At 38.8% G+C, this 16,771-nt stretch overlaps 1 long non-coding RNA gene across 2 annotated transcripts; it reads left to right on the forward strand.

Moving 5' to 3' along the window:
* Window positions 1–6,023: 6,023 nt before the first annotated feature.
* LOC307123779 lies at window positions 6,024–8,916 on the forward strand. 2 transcript variants are annotated; one of them, XR_013816208.1, is made up of 7 exons: window positions 6,024–6,142; window positions 6,715–6,788; window positions 6,966–7,013; window positions 7,097–7,179; window positions 7,330–7,535; window positions 7,704–7,863; window positions 8,034–8,916. It is a non-coding gene; the product is annotated as an uncharacterized lncRNA (long non-coding RNA). The 2 variants fall into 2 exon arrangements; XR_013816209.1 differs by lacking the exon at window positions 7,704–7,863.
* The last annotated feature ends 7,855 nt before the right edge of the window (window positions 8,917–16,771 follow it).

Genomic DNA, 16,771 nt, shown 5'->3' on the forward strand with positions numbered 1-16,771 from the left:
GGCCCAGTAGTGCACAACACAATGAAATTTAAAAAGCATAGGCTACATAAGTGCACAACACAACGAAATCAAGCCACAACATAAGGAAAAAGCCACAACACAAAGGAATCAAGCCACAACACAACGGAAATGCTCCCGACCCCTAGGGGGCTCTCGGAGTGTGGTAAAGTTGGTTTTCCTTGCCATTGTTCTATAGATTCGGCAGTCTTACAAATATACAAACACTACGTTCAGTTTTAAGTGTGCAATTGTATATCGACATGAAATATCAATTCAAAATCGCCTACGTGCATTATAGCTGCATATTTATACTCAATAGCATATTTATGCTTTGACATGCAACAACTGCGCTTGAAGCCTAAGGGAACGTCTGCCAATTCCACCAAGTGGTTGAAACGTATAATTTGTATTAATTAAAATTACTTTTTTATGTTCAAATTCCAATGTTGTGTTGTGCATTACTGAGTCAGTTTTACCAATACAATCAAGCTATGTAATTTTAACATGTCTGTTTTTAAATGTTAAAAGTAATTTTAATTAATACAAATTATACGTTTCAACCAATTGGTGGAATTAGCAGATGTTCCCTTGGGCGTCATCTGCTGTGGTAGCTGTCAAAGCATTTTCGAGTATAAATATGCAGCTATAATGCACGTAGGTGATTTTGAATTGATATTTCATGTCGATATACAATTGCACAAATTACATAATTTTGAGAACGCAATAGACGTGATGGAGTATAATGTGTTAAGAGCTCGCTCAAGTACTGGGGAGCCAAACCATTTAGTGCTTTGTAAGTAAAAAGCACGATTTTAAAATGTATGCGATGTTTAATAGGGAGCCAGTGCAGTGTTGACAGACAAAAACAAACAAAAATAACTTTATTCAACAAACTCTTCTCTTCCCTGTCACTCTCTTACGCTCTTCACTTTGTTGGGCTATTCACAAACTATAGCGCTTCCGGATTTTACGACAGAATGGCGGCTCACTATTGGCCGAGCATTATCACATGAATGCATTGTGGTGCTTACGTAATGGAAGAGAAGAAATTGTTGAATAAAGTCGCTATTTTTGTTTGTTTTTGCACACAAAAAATTATTCTTGTCGCTTCATAACATTAAGGTTGAACCACTATTCATGTACTATTGCACTTTTTTTTCTGAGAGTGTGCACTAAAGGTAAGGCAAGGGTCACTGATTATTATAATGTAATATAGCGTGATTCTACTCACATAAGTCTTAAGAACAAAACTTGAATTGTGACGCCATTACATTTTCGAAATGCCATCTTTAATCTAAGAATGTAGATTTTTATGCCATATTTAGGGACTACTTTAAAAAAAATATATTTTTAAACATTTCATGTCATATCAGGGCCATTTGAAATTAATTAGTGAGGGCACAAAAGGAATTAAATATGTAAGGAAAAAACTCAATCTACATATAAAATAGAAATATACATTTGTATAAATCTGAACAAATTGACAAAAGGAAACTCTGTGTACACACACATTATGTGTCAATTACCCATTATTATTATTGTTGTTGTTGGTGGTTGTGTGGGTATTGTTAGCTTTATATTGAGTAAAATCTTGCTACATACACTCATATTTCCATCCAGATTTCCGCATGTTCACAGGACTAATATTTGTAGTGGGTGATTCAGTTCTATTCAGTACAAGTCTTGTCCATTTTTTAGTTGGCTGGATTTTATATTTACTTGCTGCATTCTGGTCATGTCTGGTATTAAGTAAATAGTCTTTCATGTTTCAGATAACAGTTAAACTTGAAGATTTCTTGATGGGTAATTTGCATATTTTTTCTTCTGTACGGCTACCCTTTACCAATTTAAAACCAAACATGACAATACCAGAAATGTAGGAATAAACATAAATGACAATAGTAGCTTTGTGTATATAGCCTCCTCTAAAACAAGATCACATGGTTCATAAGAGCATGACTAAAGGACATCATGTGAGATATTTTGAGGGTTTCTCATGACCAGCTCCCCCTTCTTTAAATGATCATAATGCGTGGCAAATTATGCCATGAAAGAGTCTCTTTGTTTCATTTCCAACATGATCCCTCCTCCTTCAGTCACTGTGAAATCTACAACAACAGCACCTCTAAGAGTCATCACATAAGGGGCTTCCCATCTTGTCTTCACAATAAATCTATTTCCATATAAATTGTCCTTATTGTATAAGGATGCCCCCTGGCCCCAGAAAGTCAAAATGGTCACTCTCTGAGGCGTTTCATCTTTGGATGAGATTCATGTTGCAGCAAAAACAGGATGGTTTGTTCAGGTGAATTGTTGTTTCTTTTTTTTTCAGCCTTTTCTTTTTAGACACACCAACATGTGTCTTATCAGTATTAATGCATACTGATGTATATCAAATTAAATGACAATTTTTTTTATACTGCCAAACTAGGACATAAACCACAGTGATGATGGTGAGTAATTAAGTTGCACTATATCCTACTGTATCCATTAGTTTTCTTAGAAGCTATGTACATTTTATTCTATATTCTTTTCTTTTGTGTCAAAATGCATTTTGTTACTTTAGAAAACAATACTGTTTTATTTGTATTTTCCAAACAAACTGTCACACTAGGTTGCAATAAAGATGAGAAAAGGATATAAATGCACAGCAGTATTGAATTTATTAACACAACTGAAAAGACTAGGAACACTATAAAACCGCAAAACACTCCAGGGCTGTCAAAATGGCTGAAAAACTAAATTCAAATTTTTTTTTTAAAATATTACTAATATTCAAATTATATTTGAATTTAAAAGAATAATTTCATTTTGAAGGAAAAGGCTTTTGGCTTGTCTTCTGAGGGCACAATAAGCTAAATATTAATGGACTGCATTAAATTGTTTATTCAGAGCAATGAAATAATTAGCCTGGCTCCGCCCTCCTACGTACTTCCGCTCAATTTTCATTTTCCTTCATTTCCTGGGACTGCTGTATAGTCTTGCGTTTTCTGTAAAAAAACTGTAAAAAAATATGGACATAGTGTCCGTGACGTCACCCATAGGATTCTGATGAGCAGTTTTGAAGCGCTAAGTAGGGATGAGTTGGCCGTTGCCATCTTGGCAGCGCGTCATCGCACGTCACTCCCGGATAACAGAAAATGGGCAAAAAGGCGGGATGTGGGCAGAGCTGAAGCGATGCGATGACTAACAGACAGCAGATAAATCGCTATCCACCTGTCACTGAAAGTGGCCATGTCCTTAATTATGCAGAACTTTAATGCTTTATATAATGTAAACGAATGAGTTATAAAAAAAAAATCACCGGCCTCACAGTTGTCATGAAGGGCAAAATTAGCTGTATAGACCAAAAACACAATTTGTACCAGGCTGTAAACATGTTTTAATCTGCTGTAAAGTTGGGCATTTTACCATGGGGCTTAATGTGATTCTGCTCCCTTCTGGAGCCTGTCCCTAGCGGCCGGTCGATGAATTGCAGTATATGTCACTTCCGTGTTGGCTTCAAGAGAAACTGCGGGAGGTTGCCGCTTGGTTTTCTCCGAACGCATTTTTACCGGTCCAATCAGTGAACAGAGGGAGTGGCTGAGAACGTTGACGTTGATGTCGTGCGCTAGTTTGAGTTGTAGTTCAGTAATGGCGGCGGAGAAAAGATGCGAGCGAAGCCATTCATTCCAATATCCAGAAATTAAAGCCAGAGCAAGAACAATCTTTGCTGAGTTTTGTTGGTGGTGGCCATGATGTTGTGTCTCGGGAAAAGTTTGATTTTCCAGCTGGTGAAGGAGTTGGCTGAAGCCCCGGTAATTGTTTTGCGTGCGGTCGGAAGGTATTGTAATCATTTACAGGGACTAGTCAGTGGTTTTATTGCCGTCCGTCTCCCACCACCCGCGTAAAAATCCCTGGCCGAATTACCTACTGGTTTTGACAAACACCAAGGTGTCCGAATTGCTGTCCGAATCCACATCTGAGTTTTCAAGAATATATCACTTCAAAATTCACTGTTTATATCCTTTTTGACCACTGCAGAGCACCGTACGGTTGCGCTTCGCTGTCATTTGGATGCATTTCTAGACTTTAAATATAGACTAGACTTTGTATTTCTTTAAATGCTGGCAAGCATTTTCAAGAGCAATATATTTCATCAGGCTCAAAAAATAAAAGGAAGAAAAGCACGTAAACATTTGAATTGGGCCGTTATTTACAGCAGCATTTATTCTTATCATACCAAACATATGATATTTTATTTACAGTATACAATCCTGTTATGGACAACGCGAGCAGCGTGTTCCAGATCACAAAAAAATAAATCACAATCCTAATGCACAAGGTTTTATCACTGAGGTGGCATGCACAATCTGCAATTATTGTTACGGATTTCCATGTGAGAAATATACGGAAGCCCTAAACGACCATGGATAATATATTTTTTTCTATCTTGTTTTCTCGTGATCACGACTTATTTTTCAAGAAGGGGTTCGGCGAAAAATTGGCAGCTGGCAGCAGGAAGTTGCTGCCGATGGCAGGCAGCCGACAGTACCTGCCACAAAAACCGGACGTCGGCTGCCGTTTTACAACCAGAAGTAAGCGGTACCTGTCGCTTTTAGTCAGTGGAAGCAAGGCTAATAATAATGAGTGATCTAAAAAATAATAGCCTAATCATAATTGTGATTTAGATTGATTTAATAATTTAAATGATTAAATTAAATCTTACTATAGTAGATAGGCTAGCCTACTTTTTATATACAAAATAAATAAATTGCTGTATCATACAAACATTTCAAGTTCAGTTTTACACTGCAGTGATAAAAAAAACAATAATATCCCAGATAGCAAAAAATATCGGCACGGCTTCTTTTTGCCGCCGGCCCTAAGCTGTCGGCTATAGGTGCGTCCCGCTGGCGGTGACGAAACGTTTGCCGCCGAATACGTCACTCCCATTTCTTGCGAGATGCCGCGGCCGACTAGCCGGCGGGCCGCCGGCTTCATTTTCTCTGGCGGTTGCCTCCGCCTTATGGACCGCGGCCGGCTGGCGGCAAGCCGCTTTGATATACAAGGATTTCTACTCTCATATTCGACCAGCCACTTGGCTATGTTTGGCTTGTTGGGAAATAGAGTGGAACTGACAGCATTTTAACTAGTTCTCACATTTGAAGCGATTATAAAATCATAATAGCCTAGCCTATATGTGAATTATATCAAATATTAGTTTTTTTTTGCTCCAAAGCCATTAGGGTTTATAACAGATTCTTGACTCTTGATTCCATGATAAGGTTAGGTTTAGGAAATTACATTTAAATTTTCACTTGATTATTTGCATGTTGAGTGTGTTTAAACAGTGTTGGTCAATTTGACCCATAATGGATGTAATACTTTTTTTTTCTTTTTTTTAGCATAATAGGAGGGTTAAGAAAGTTTGAAAGTTCATTTTAGGATATTGAACACTTTTATTTTTGTATTGCCCTTTTTCTATTTCTTTTTGGACTGACTTTAAAATAGACATGACAAAAAATTAGAACTTAGAACTTCATGACATTTTACTTTGTTTTCAAAACCCATATTTTTCTGAAAAACAAAAATATATTATTAATTATTTAGGAAAAATTCTACATTCATAAGACAAGAATAACTCAAAAGAAGCCCTCTAATATTACCTTTTATAAAGCTGATTTTTACAATATACTTTGAAACCCTTTCAAACATGAGGTCGCAAAACAAAAAGCTTACAAAAACAGAAACCTGAAAGCTTTTCAATTTCATGTGACTGCCTTAATATTATAAAGTATTTTCTATCTCAGAATTCTTATTTTTATTATTTATTTTATATAGGCTACATTGTTACATTTGTTGTTATTCTTTGTTCTACATATTCGGAACTGTACCACAATGCTTTATTATTTTTATTTTTCTCTCATTGTACTTTTTGTATTGTACTTGTCTATAAATGTACTAATTTAAATAAAAATAAAACCAAACCAAACAGAGAAGTACCTCCACCGGCCGAGAGGGGCAGTATACCTAAAAAAGACGGAAAACAAACCGGAAAAACATATGAAACAGATTTACCAACAGCGGCCGGCAACTCATCACACGGTTTTAGTATTTGAAGAGAGGAGATCAGAAAATATCCTCGACTACGAGCGTTTAAGTAAGTACATGTTTCCTTTTTGTGTAACACAATATTATGTTCATTTTTGATGTATATACCGGTAGGTTGTTTTAATTTGTTTGTGCCGACACGCACGCTGATATAACTGTGTTAGCTAACACGTGCTGTTTCGCCTTTTTTACACACTGAGTTCAAGCATGTTCTACATGTTCAAATGTATCTAGCTACTGTAGGTAAATTAGCCAAAGCTTTACATCTAGAAAGACTTAAGTTTAACTTTTGGTGTTTTCTAACAAAACAGAATGATGTATATGTTATTTAAATTATTTTGTTAGTCCGAACAAGCATGCTGCTAGGTCAGTTTTAGCGAGTGTTAGCTAACATGTGCTGTGTTGCTACTGTTCTTCTAGCATTTAAGGTGATTTATGAGTTATTTCTCTGAACTGCTGTACTTTTTATGTTTGAGGACAATGCAGTTTACTTGAATCACTACACTGAATGAATACATTTTACTGTTCCACATTTGGCTGACCAGTTTTTCCCCCCACAGCATAGCTACTGTATATTCTGTATAACGTTAACAATGCGGTTTTGTTCACATTTTCTTGCAGATACCTTGACCAGAGCACAATCGGTTATCTTCATCCAAGAGACCTACTGTTGGACAATCGTTTCGGCTTTCAAGGTAAATAAATTGTTAGTCACAATGTCTAGTTACTGGGCTATAAGGAGAAGAATATTGAAAGGAGTTGAGATGGACAAACAGGAAATTGCAGCTGTTGGAAACTTAAACAGTATGGAAAATTGTGCCTTTAGTTGTTGTTTTATTTATATATATATATATATTTTTTTTTTTATGTAGATTTCCAGAATGAGAACCAAGCCCTGAGGGAAAGCAATGCACGAGCAGGTGAGAACATGCACTCTTTCTTAAATTTTACTTCTTTGACTGTGATGTAGGTCCAAAATTACCAAATGCCTTTCATTTTGTAGCTTCGGATGGCAGCGGCTCACTTCAAGAGCAGGTGAAGGAAGTGAAACAATGTTGATGACGTTTGCTCGTACTGGGCAATCAGGTACAACTTGCAAACAACACCTGTGGTTGTTGGTTTAATTCCCACTGGGGCCACCTGTACATGTAGTAGACCTAGTTGTAAATGTCATAGTTTAGTAGTTGAGGGACCAGGACTTACTGCTTTATTCTTTTATTCTGTGAACCCCTGTAGGTGCAGATCAGACCCTAATGCTGCGACGTCTTGGAGAGTTTGGCGATGTTGTGCGTAGCATGGACAACAAAATGGACACTATGCGGCAACATTTCAGTGCCAATGTGTCTTTTGGAGAGTTCTCCCTGCCAGGGGGTCTGTTACTCCCCCTCGACAACCCATTTGGCGTTGCTTGACAACAGTTTGAGGCAGGATAAAGAGCTCCAGTAAGTGTGCTGATTTTGTTTATAATGCTGTAGGGTAATCTAAAAAGTAAAATTTAAGATTGTACACTGCATATTCTACAGTCTGAATCCACAGCCTGTCACATTTTTATATTTATGTATGAGAAGCTTCAGAGATATGTAATTTGTAACACTTTTTTGTATTTTCAGCTTCGGTTTTTGGCAATCAAATGTGGGAGGGACCTAAAAACAACCGTGTGGCGAATGCTTCAGAGTATCTTCTCTAATCACCTTTCCATTAATACAACCTGGACTGGTGTAGGGGATAAAGCATGTTTTAGAGACATGTTCCTGAAGACCATTGTTCAAAGTAATATATATAGATATATAGATAGATAGATAGATAGATAGATAGATAGATAGATAGATAGATAGATAGATAGATATATAGATAGAAATATATAAATTTGTTATATATTTAAGTAGATGTGTGTGGCCTTATGTCATTCAAATGGAATGACAGATCTGTATTTTCTACAGGAGCCATCCGGAAGAACCCGGCAACCCAGGATGCCACTGATGAGGCGGTCCAGGTTAACGTTATGCGTTACCTGAAAGGAACATCTGATCATGAAGGCGGAAAAAGACGCCGCACAGCTGAGAGGGACCCACAGCCGACCTCTTACACCTAGGCTGACTGCTGACTACTGACACCTGGAACCCTTTCTTTATCCTGCAGTCAGTAACATCAAGACCCCTAAAGAAGCCAGAAGTTTCAGGCTACACTCACCCAATCCACACTGTTCACTGTGGAAATTACTTTTTTTTTTTTTATTCCCTGTGACCCTGCCTTGAAGGCAGCTCCTTGGATGGATATGGGATGGCGAGGTTGTTTGTCCTTTATATAGGCGCACAAGAAATCACTGAAGATAAGCCAATTTGCGCTGCCTCATTCTGGAGGTCGGGGAAAACCAGAGAACCCATAGTCAGGCTTGTTATAATGGTCTGTTCTACTACTGTTCTATTCTTCTCCAGAGCTTTACTCTAAATTATTACCATTTATCCTATTGTTAGAAATGGCTTGTTAAATGTGATGTTATACCTCGATTTATTTGGTATCCTGCACATTCTTTGGTACCAAATATCCTCATTATTTGATATAATGTTTAATGGTAATTCTTTTCATCCCAGAGCTGACGTCTTTGTTATTAACAAATATTGTAGTGTTATAATTTGCTTGTAAGGCTGTTTTTTTTTTTAAACCAAAATTTAATTGGAAACATGCAGGTTCTTTAGTAAAAATTGTTATTTATAGGCCTATTTAAGCTTATTTATTGTCTGTTATTTGTATTTCATTTATATTATCTTGTATCATTGACAGTTACTGTACTTTGAAATGTGGAATAAAAATGCCAAATGGGAATTTATCTGGTTTGTTCAATTATTATCCATCATAAACTGCATGTTACAAATATGAATAATAAATAAATAAATATATATTATTTATTACACAATAAGCGGAGGCAGATCGCTCGAAAAAAGCGTTTGCCTCCGCCGGGCCGCCTTCTGGTATAAAGGCGGCGGAACGGCGGTTTGCCTGCGGGCCGGCGGCGGAACGAAGGCGGTAGGAAGCCGGCTGCCGCTTTTAAAAAGCGGCTGCCGCCGGCGGTGCGCCGTCAAACGTGTTTGCGATTACGCAATTCTGACGCTTCTACAACCGCCGGATCACCGCCGGTGGTCCGCCGACTCATTGCTATCTGGGATAATTCTTGATGATGTATGTTGTATTTGGTAGTTGTTGTTAGAAAAACAACAACAACGTATAGTGTGATATAAGTATCAAACACATCCCACAAATAGATTAATGATGTAATTCAGAAATGCTGAGCTATTCACAAAATGTAAACAATGTTTTATTAAAATGTTTTAGTGAATTTAAGAGTGCAACTATCAAGAACAAATCATTGTATTAATAAATACCAATCACTCCTCCAGCAATTGACACCAATCACTGCAAAAACCTTAATGGGTGTTTTCAAATCAAATCACTTTTACTGTCACATCAGCAACAGCTCATAGAGACAGAGCGACACGCGTCATAATCTGAAGACCACGCCCACCGGGGGGGGGGGGGGCGCGCACACACACACACACACACACACACACACAATCGAACGATCTCCGTTGACTTTGCATTGCGTGAAGCGCCTCCTTATCATTTCGGACTTATAACAAAAAACAGAACAATGTCTAAAAGCGGATATGTGACAAAATGTACAGCAAACAAGCTAAACAAAACCCACAACCAAAAACCCAGAAGTTTTTATAAGCTGTTGACCCAAAAAACGAGCGTTTAAGGACAAAAAAGTGGATACAGGCCATTGTGACAGAGCGCGACACGTGAGAACTACACCCACTGGAGGGGAACGTAATCAGAGACAGGAAATGACATTTGGATATTTGACTTAACAGTAGGCTTGTTTTTGAGATGAGCGAAATCTGCGCAGAACCGATCACCGGTGATCAGCGCGAGATGCATTCCGGTTAGAAAAGTGTCCGAGGGCGGTCCGCCTTGCTCTGATGTCATGCCGACGTATGTCAAAAAACTCTCGCGAGCGAAAGGCGGATGTGTCGGATTCTGCAGACGAGCGCAGCTGCTCTCCACCGACTGCGCGGAGCAAAAGCATGATGGGAAACGACTTGCTGACGACACAGCTTAATGCTTATTGGTTTAAACAACCGTATGGTTCTTTTTAAAAATGTTTGATTTTAAAACTCTGATATCATGTTTTTAGGTGTGAATATTCCCAAACTCTCTAAAAAAGGCGATCTCTCTGTGGGTTATGTGATTGTTGTCATATTTATAAATAAATATATATATATATAGGCTAAATAATAATAAATATGGCATATATATACAAACATGTATGTAGGCCTAATTAAAGTAAAAATGATTGATAAACACGTCTTTCGAATGGAAATAAATAACAAAAACTTTGGGTGTCTTGTTCATAATATTTATTTTCATATAAAAGTAACAGAACTTAAATTACATCCAGTTTATCAGCAACAAAGCGCACGAGTGTGAATCCCGCGATATCCGCCTTTGATCTCGCAGGTGTCTGATCCACTACGAGAAGAGAGAACTGTCCGGCTTGCCTGCACTTTTTTTACTCCTCCCCTCACTGCAGCCGCCTAGTCTCGGCTGAACTGCTGGCGAGGCGAGGCGCATCTCAAACAAGCCTAGTGACAAAATGTTTACTGCACACATACGCATACTGAGTGTCAGGATCCCCAAATTTACCCATTCTTCCTGCTAAAGCGTCACGTTTTACTGCCTTTATCCACTTTAGTCTCCTTAAACTCTCGTTTTTTTGGGGTCGACAGCTTATAAAAACTTATGTCTGTGATTTTAGCTTGTTTGCTGTACACTTTGTCACATATCAGCTTTTAGACATTGTTCTGTTTTTTTGTTATAAGTCCGAAATGACAAGAATGCAGCCTCACGCAATGCAAAGTCAATGGAGAGCGTTGGATTGTTCCCCCCCCCCCCCCCCCCCGGTGTGGGCGTGGCCTAAATACGCTCTGTCTCTATGTGCCGTCTGAGAGCAGTGCAGAATACAATTGGACATACTTTGCAGATAAAAATACACATTATACACAATAAATAATGTACATATTATACACACAATATCCAATTATATGAATGAAATAATGAGGCATTTGCTTTCATATGTACTACTTTACACCCAAAGTGCTTTACAACCATGTCAGGGGTCTCTCCTCAACCACCACCAGTGTTCAGCATCCTTGGAATCTAATTATACACATTATACAGTTGCAGATGTACAGTGGGTTGATAAGTAGTTAATGGCAGAATTGATTATTGTGTTAAAGTGCAGTGCATAATACATTAGATTCTAGTTTGGTTAAAATTGTGGTGATGGAGTGTAAAGTGCAGTGCATGGCATAGAGTGTGCTGTGTAAGGTGCATTAGTTCTGGGTGTTCAGCAGCCTGATAGCCTGAGAGAAGAAGCTGTCCCTCAGTCGGCTCGTGTGGGTCCAGGTGCTGCAGAGGCTGCAGAGAGAGCAGTCCGTAGCTGGGGTGGCTGGAGTCACTGATGATCCTCCGGGCTTTCCTTATACACCGCCTAGAGGGAGTGAAGCTCGCCTCCAACAATGGGGCTTGCAGGTCACCTGCAGTGCAGTTTCTCTACCAAGTGCTCTTGATGCTCTCCACAGTGCAGGTGCAGAATTATCTGAGGATGTTGGGGATCATTTCAAACTTCCTCAGGCACCTGACCTGAGGTATAAAAGAGATACTGACGTGCCTTCTTCAGCTCTGCATCTGTGAGAGCAGACCATGTGAGATCTTTAGTGATGTGAACACCAAGGAACTTAAAGCTTTTGATCCACTCTCCACATGCAGGTGTCCCGTCAATGGTGACAGGGTGTGTTCTCTGTCTTTTCCCCTGAAATCCACCACCAGCTGCTTGGTGTTGATGATGTTGAGTGTGAGGTGGTTTTCCTGACACCAGTGTGTTTCTTGAAGCATCTCTCTTCATTTTCCTCTTCCAATGTAGCCTAGAGGATTCATAAGAAAACTGTTACATACACAAGATTTACATTACCTTATTAACAGTATACATGCATGCACAGCCATTTGAATACTATTCTTGTTGCATTTTGCCATCAAATACCTATTAAACAGTTATCACCTGATAAGCAGTGTTTAAAGGTTTCATAGTTTCTTGGTAGTTGTCATGATACAGACTTTATACTTATTTTGTTACTTTACTGAAATGAGGCAGCTGACAAATGTAGCCTCCGAAATGAGACAGTTCCTGATAAAAACTCACCTGTCTGTAGACTTAGTAACCCTGAAGACATTGATCAGCTGGTTCAGGTGTGTTTGATCAGGGTTGGAGCTGAACTCTGCAGGACTGTGACCGAAGCTGCACATCCCTGCTCCAAGCTCCAAGGCCTGAAATGGATGGGTCTATAAGAGAGACATTCAAAATGTGTACTGTTGGTGTGCCTCCAGGAACAGGGTAGGGAAACACTGTTCTAACCAGCTAAAGTGTGCTTTTTACACAGAATGAGTCGCTTCCCACCAGAGTTTTTAATGCAAACAGGACCCAAGTTTACAAAAGCAGAATCACCCACCTCAATGACCACATGAAGAAGCATTTCTCTGGCAACAATGTGGCATACAAAATTAACAAAAATGACTGATATTGTCATTAAACACTATTTTCTATACATCACGACTTACAGTAACTTCCCTTAATACAAAATGCACATCCTATGGGTGCAATTAGTACTTGAGAAATACATTTATTCTGTATTTTAATCAGAAAGATACTGTAGATACAGTATGAGAGGGTAACACTTGAAATTTGTCACACTGAATGTGCTGTTACCTCGTCTGTTGTTTTGCCTGCATCCTTCTGCAACAAATGTGCACTGTGTCTTCCTAAAAAATATGAATTAGTGATTACTAATATTCAAAAGTTAAAGTCAAAAATTGCTTGAATTCACAGTCTATTCCTCCCCTTCTTTATTTCTGACAACAGCAGATTCACTGATAGGAGTCATGCTGAAGCACAGTAGATACATTCAAAATAACAGTTAAAACGTCCCAAAATACATTAGATAAATAAATAAAAATTGTATTATGCTTACCTGAGTAAAGTCAAACTCCCAGTCCAGCGCAATATACAGTATAGTACTGTTTCCCCCCACATTTTTGGTAACAATTATGAATATATATATCAAACTGCAGATTTGACAACACCAAAAAAGGCCTATCCCGGTGTTTTACTGATTAAACTTATGTCCATTATAAATGTTGTGTTAACCCTGGTCATTTACTACTTACCATGAACATAATATTTCCACAGTCTGTAGTGTCGACTCTTCTGACAGACAATACTGGGGCAGATGAAGCTAATTATAAATGTAAAATACGGTACACAAGACGTGGCTCTTTAAACAATTACAGTAGGTAGCGATACTGTCGTTCGCTGATATTAAAGTTATTAACAAACCTGCCGATTCTTATCGAATGCCAGGTTTTATTTACTCATAATGTCTATCAATTAACTAATTTGACCTCTGCCGACATCAACACTGTTTACACGCTGCTGTCGCCCGGCCATCATCTGATTGGCTGCTGTCACTCTTTGGATGCTAGTGATTGGAGATCGTGAAACGGCAGGTGCCGCCTACTTTGGCAGGTTGTCTGGCTGCCAGCAACTGTCTTCCGGCTGCCAGTGCCATTGGCAGGTACTTCCTGCTGCCAGCTGCCGATTTTTTTTCTGAACCCTTGCTGTATTTTTCTCATGATAGTAGGCGTTTCTCAATGTCAAGGAAGGATCCTCGGAAGCCAGAATTCCGAGGATGCTATGTCATCGACGTCCGTGGAAGGACTGTTCCAATGTCGAGGATCCTCAGAATTTCAACCAAGGTCTGAGTCCTTCGTTCGAAAAATATGCCATATACAGGAAAGGATGCAAATGAGTAGCCTTCGCACTCTTAGCATTCTCAAATCACCCACAATCCTATGCGCGCAGCTTTGCTATCTTGTTAAAAAAATACAAAATATCGGACGTTGGTGGAGTCGGAGCGTTAACGGGGCAATATGCTTTCAAGTGTAAGTATTTACGTTACCAAACATTTGTTATAACCGTAGTAAATATAAGTAAAGTTTAACTTTTAAATGCCAGTACAAATTACAACCGTATTGATATTATACAAATGACGTTATTGATGGCTAACGGACCTTTTCACTGACGTAATGAGGCTGACGTGCACTTGCTAGCCTGTTCCATTTACATATTCTCTGAATGCTAAAGAGGAGCCTCGCCTAGCCTCTGAAGGAAGTGACTTGGAAGCTGCGCGCATAGGATTGTGGGTGATTTGAGAACGCTAAGAGCGCGAAGTCTACTCGTATGCATCCTTTCCTGTATATGGCATATTTTTCAAACGAAGGACTCAGACCTTGGTTGAAATTCCGAGGATCCTCGACATTGGAACAGCCCTTCGACGGACGTCGATGACGTAGCATCCTCGGAATTCTGGCTTCTAAGGATCCTTCCTTGACATTGAGAAACGCCTCTTGTTTCTTTCCGAAACTGCACCCGGAGTCTACTGTTGCTATAGCAATGAACACAACTTCCACGCGCATCTGATCGACGGATAAACCGTGCGCTCTTATATGTTGTGTATCTTTCAGCAAAATCTTTGCTTCACTTAATAAACATTTTATTTGTGTAATTAACATGTTTAAATGATCAACAGAGCATTCAACAGCTCAAGCGCAGACTGAGCCTTCAGAAGGATGGCAGATTATCTATTCTAAAAATCGTTTAGAGCTGCTTGGATTCAACCCACTTTATTTTCCTCATTCGTTTAAAATAAAATTGCATTACATAATTTGTGCGTTATTATCCTACTATCATGTAGGATATGCTGTGACTGGTATCATGTGCGTTTCAATGCTAGGCTGTGCAATACTCCAGATTTCTAAAAAAACAAACGTTTAATCCAGTTGATATAGACTAAATACAATCTTGGGATACGTTTTGATGCACAATAAGTTGCAAAGATGCTCAATAAGTTGCAAACAGAATACAGTGACATTAAAAGTCACTGTATTCTGTTTGCAACTTATTGTGCATCTTTAAGACGCCATTTTAATCATCAGTCTAAGTAACTGTTATTTACCCCATTGTGTCACTCAATGTATAGCCTATCAATAAGAAATATGATTTATAGCCTATAAAAAGCAGCGAGCCGCTCATTCCGCTCTGGGCCGCTATCACCCAGAATGCCCTCTGTAACATGCATGGTTCGAAAATATGTGAAATAAGTAAGGCTGCCCCTGACCTAAGGCTGCCCCTGACCTTTTTTTAATATAGTTGTTCATGTAAGCCATTAGTCGACTAAGCACCTTTTTTTTTATTACAATTCATTTAATTACATAAATAGGGGAGAGTGGGGTGATTTGTGCCGTTGGGGGGGGGGGGGGGGCATCCACAAAAGCCATCCATTTTACCCATCCTCTATTTCCTTTCAAAGTAAAATTTCTATGATCAAAGTTTTTTGATTGTAGTGTCTGAACAATTATAGACAAGTTTGAAAACATTTCACACGTTTTAGTGCTTTAGCAGGCTACACAATGAGTCTATACAGTTAACATGATGTTAGCTCTTAACTGCTGGATCATGCTAGTTTTTCAAACTTGTGGGTCTGGGGTGATTTGTGCCAAAGGGCCTGGGTTAAGTTGTGCCAAAATTGAAAGAAGTCTGTGGATGGAAAGCCCATCTTTACATTTAAAGAAAACGATGAAGGAGTCATCCCTAGAGGTGATGTGCTCAAGAAACTACTCATACCCCAAAAACTTGGTGGTACAGTCAGAAGAGAGCAGAAGTTTATATTCCCCTGCAGCATTGACAAGTGTAAGTAGTAAGGCCAGACCCAGACCACCTAGACCTACATACCCACTGGGGATAATCTGGAGAAGTGAGGAGATGGGCATGCCTCATCAGTGTTTGACTCACCTGCCATTTGTTTTATTTAGCTAACACTGATTTCAGTTTTGTTAATAAAGAGCAATTTTTTTTAAGAGGCCTAAGTCACAATAGGATGTTTAGAAATGAGCCTCACTTTATTCTTATATGTTACATAATTGACAGGCAGCTTTATATGTATGTCAACAGGCATTTTTTGCCAAAGCCTTTTTGCCTGGAATGATCAGATTTTGAATGATCAGAAATTACCAGATATTGTGTATTTAAGTTTTTTGTGTTTTCCCAAAAACTACAAAATATGACTTATTCCAACATTTTAATAGGGTGACAATATCTCTAAACCTTAAATGAGTAATTTTGTATTGAATTTGTCTTGCTTTCATATAGCATTACAGTTCATAACATTAAAATGTTCTGTTTTACTTCAGAAATCACTGGCACAATTTACCCCAACGTATTCTCCCCAAAGGCACAACTTACCCCCTCACCAGGGGCAAGTTGTGCCACGAGACCACCCAAAAGCTATATTTCTGAAACAATTTATTTCAGATCCAAAGTTATTGTTCTCAGGGATGCACCACATCCTGAAATATATGTACATTCTTAAGTTGAAGACATTACTGTCATGGCCTCACTTTAAAGTCACTTTGAGTAAAAACTGGCACAACTCACCCCACTTTCCCCTATAGGCTACTGGAGAGAATTCTAAACCATAGCCTAATGAGTGTTTAACCACTTAAAGTC

This window comes from Gobio gobio (assembly GCF_949357685.1).
Source record: "Gobio gobio genome assembly, chromosome: 3".
NCBI classification, from domain to species: Eukaryota; Metazoa; Chordata; class Actinopteri; order Cypriniformes; family Gobionidae; genus Gobio; species Gobio gobio.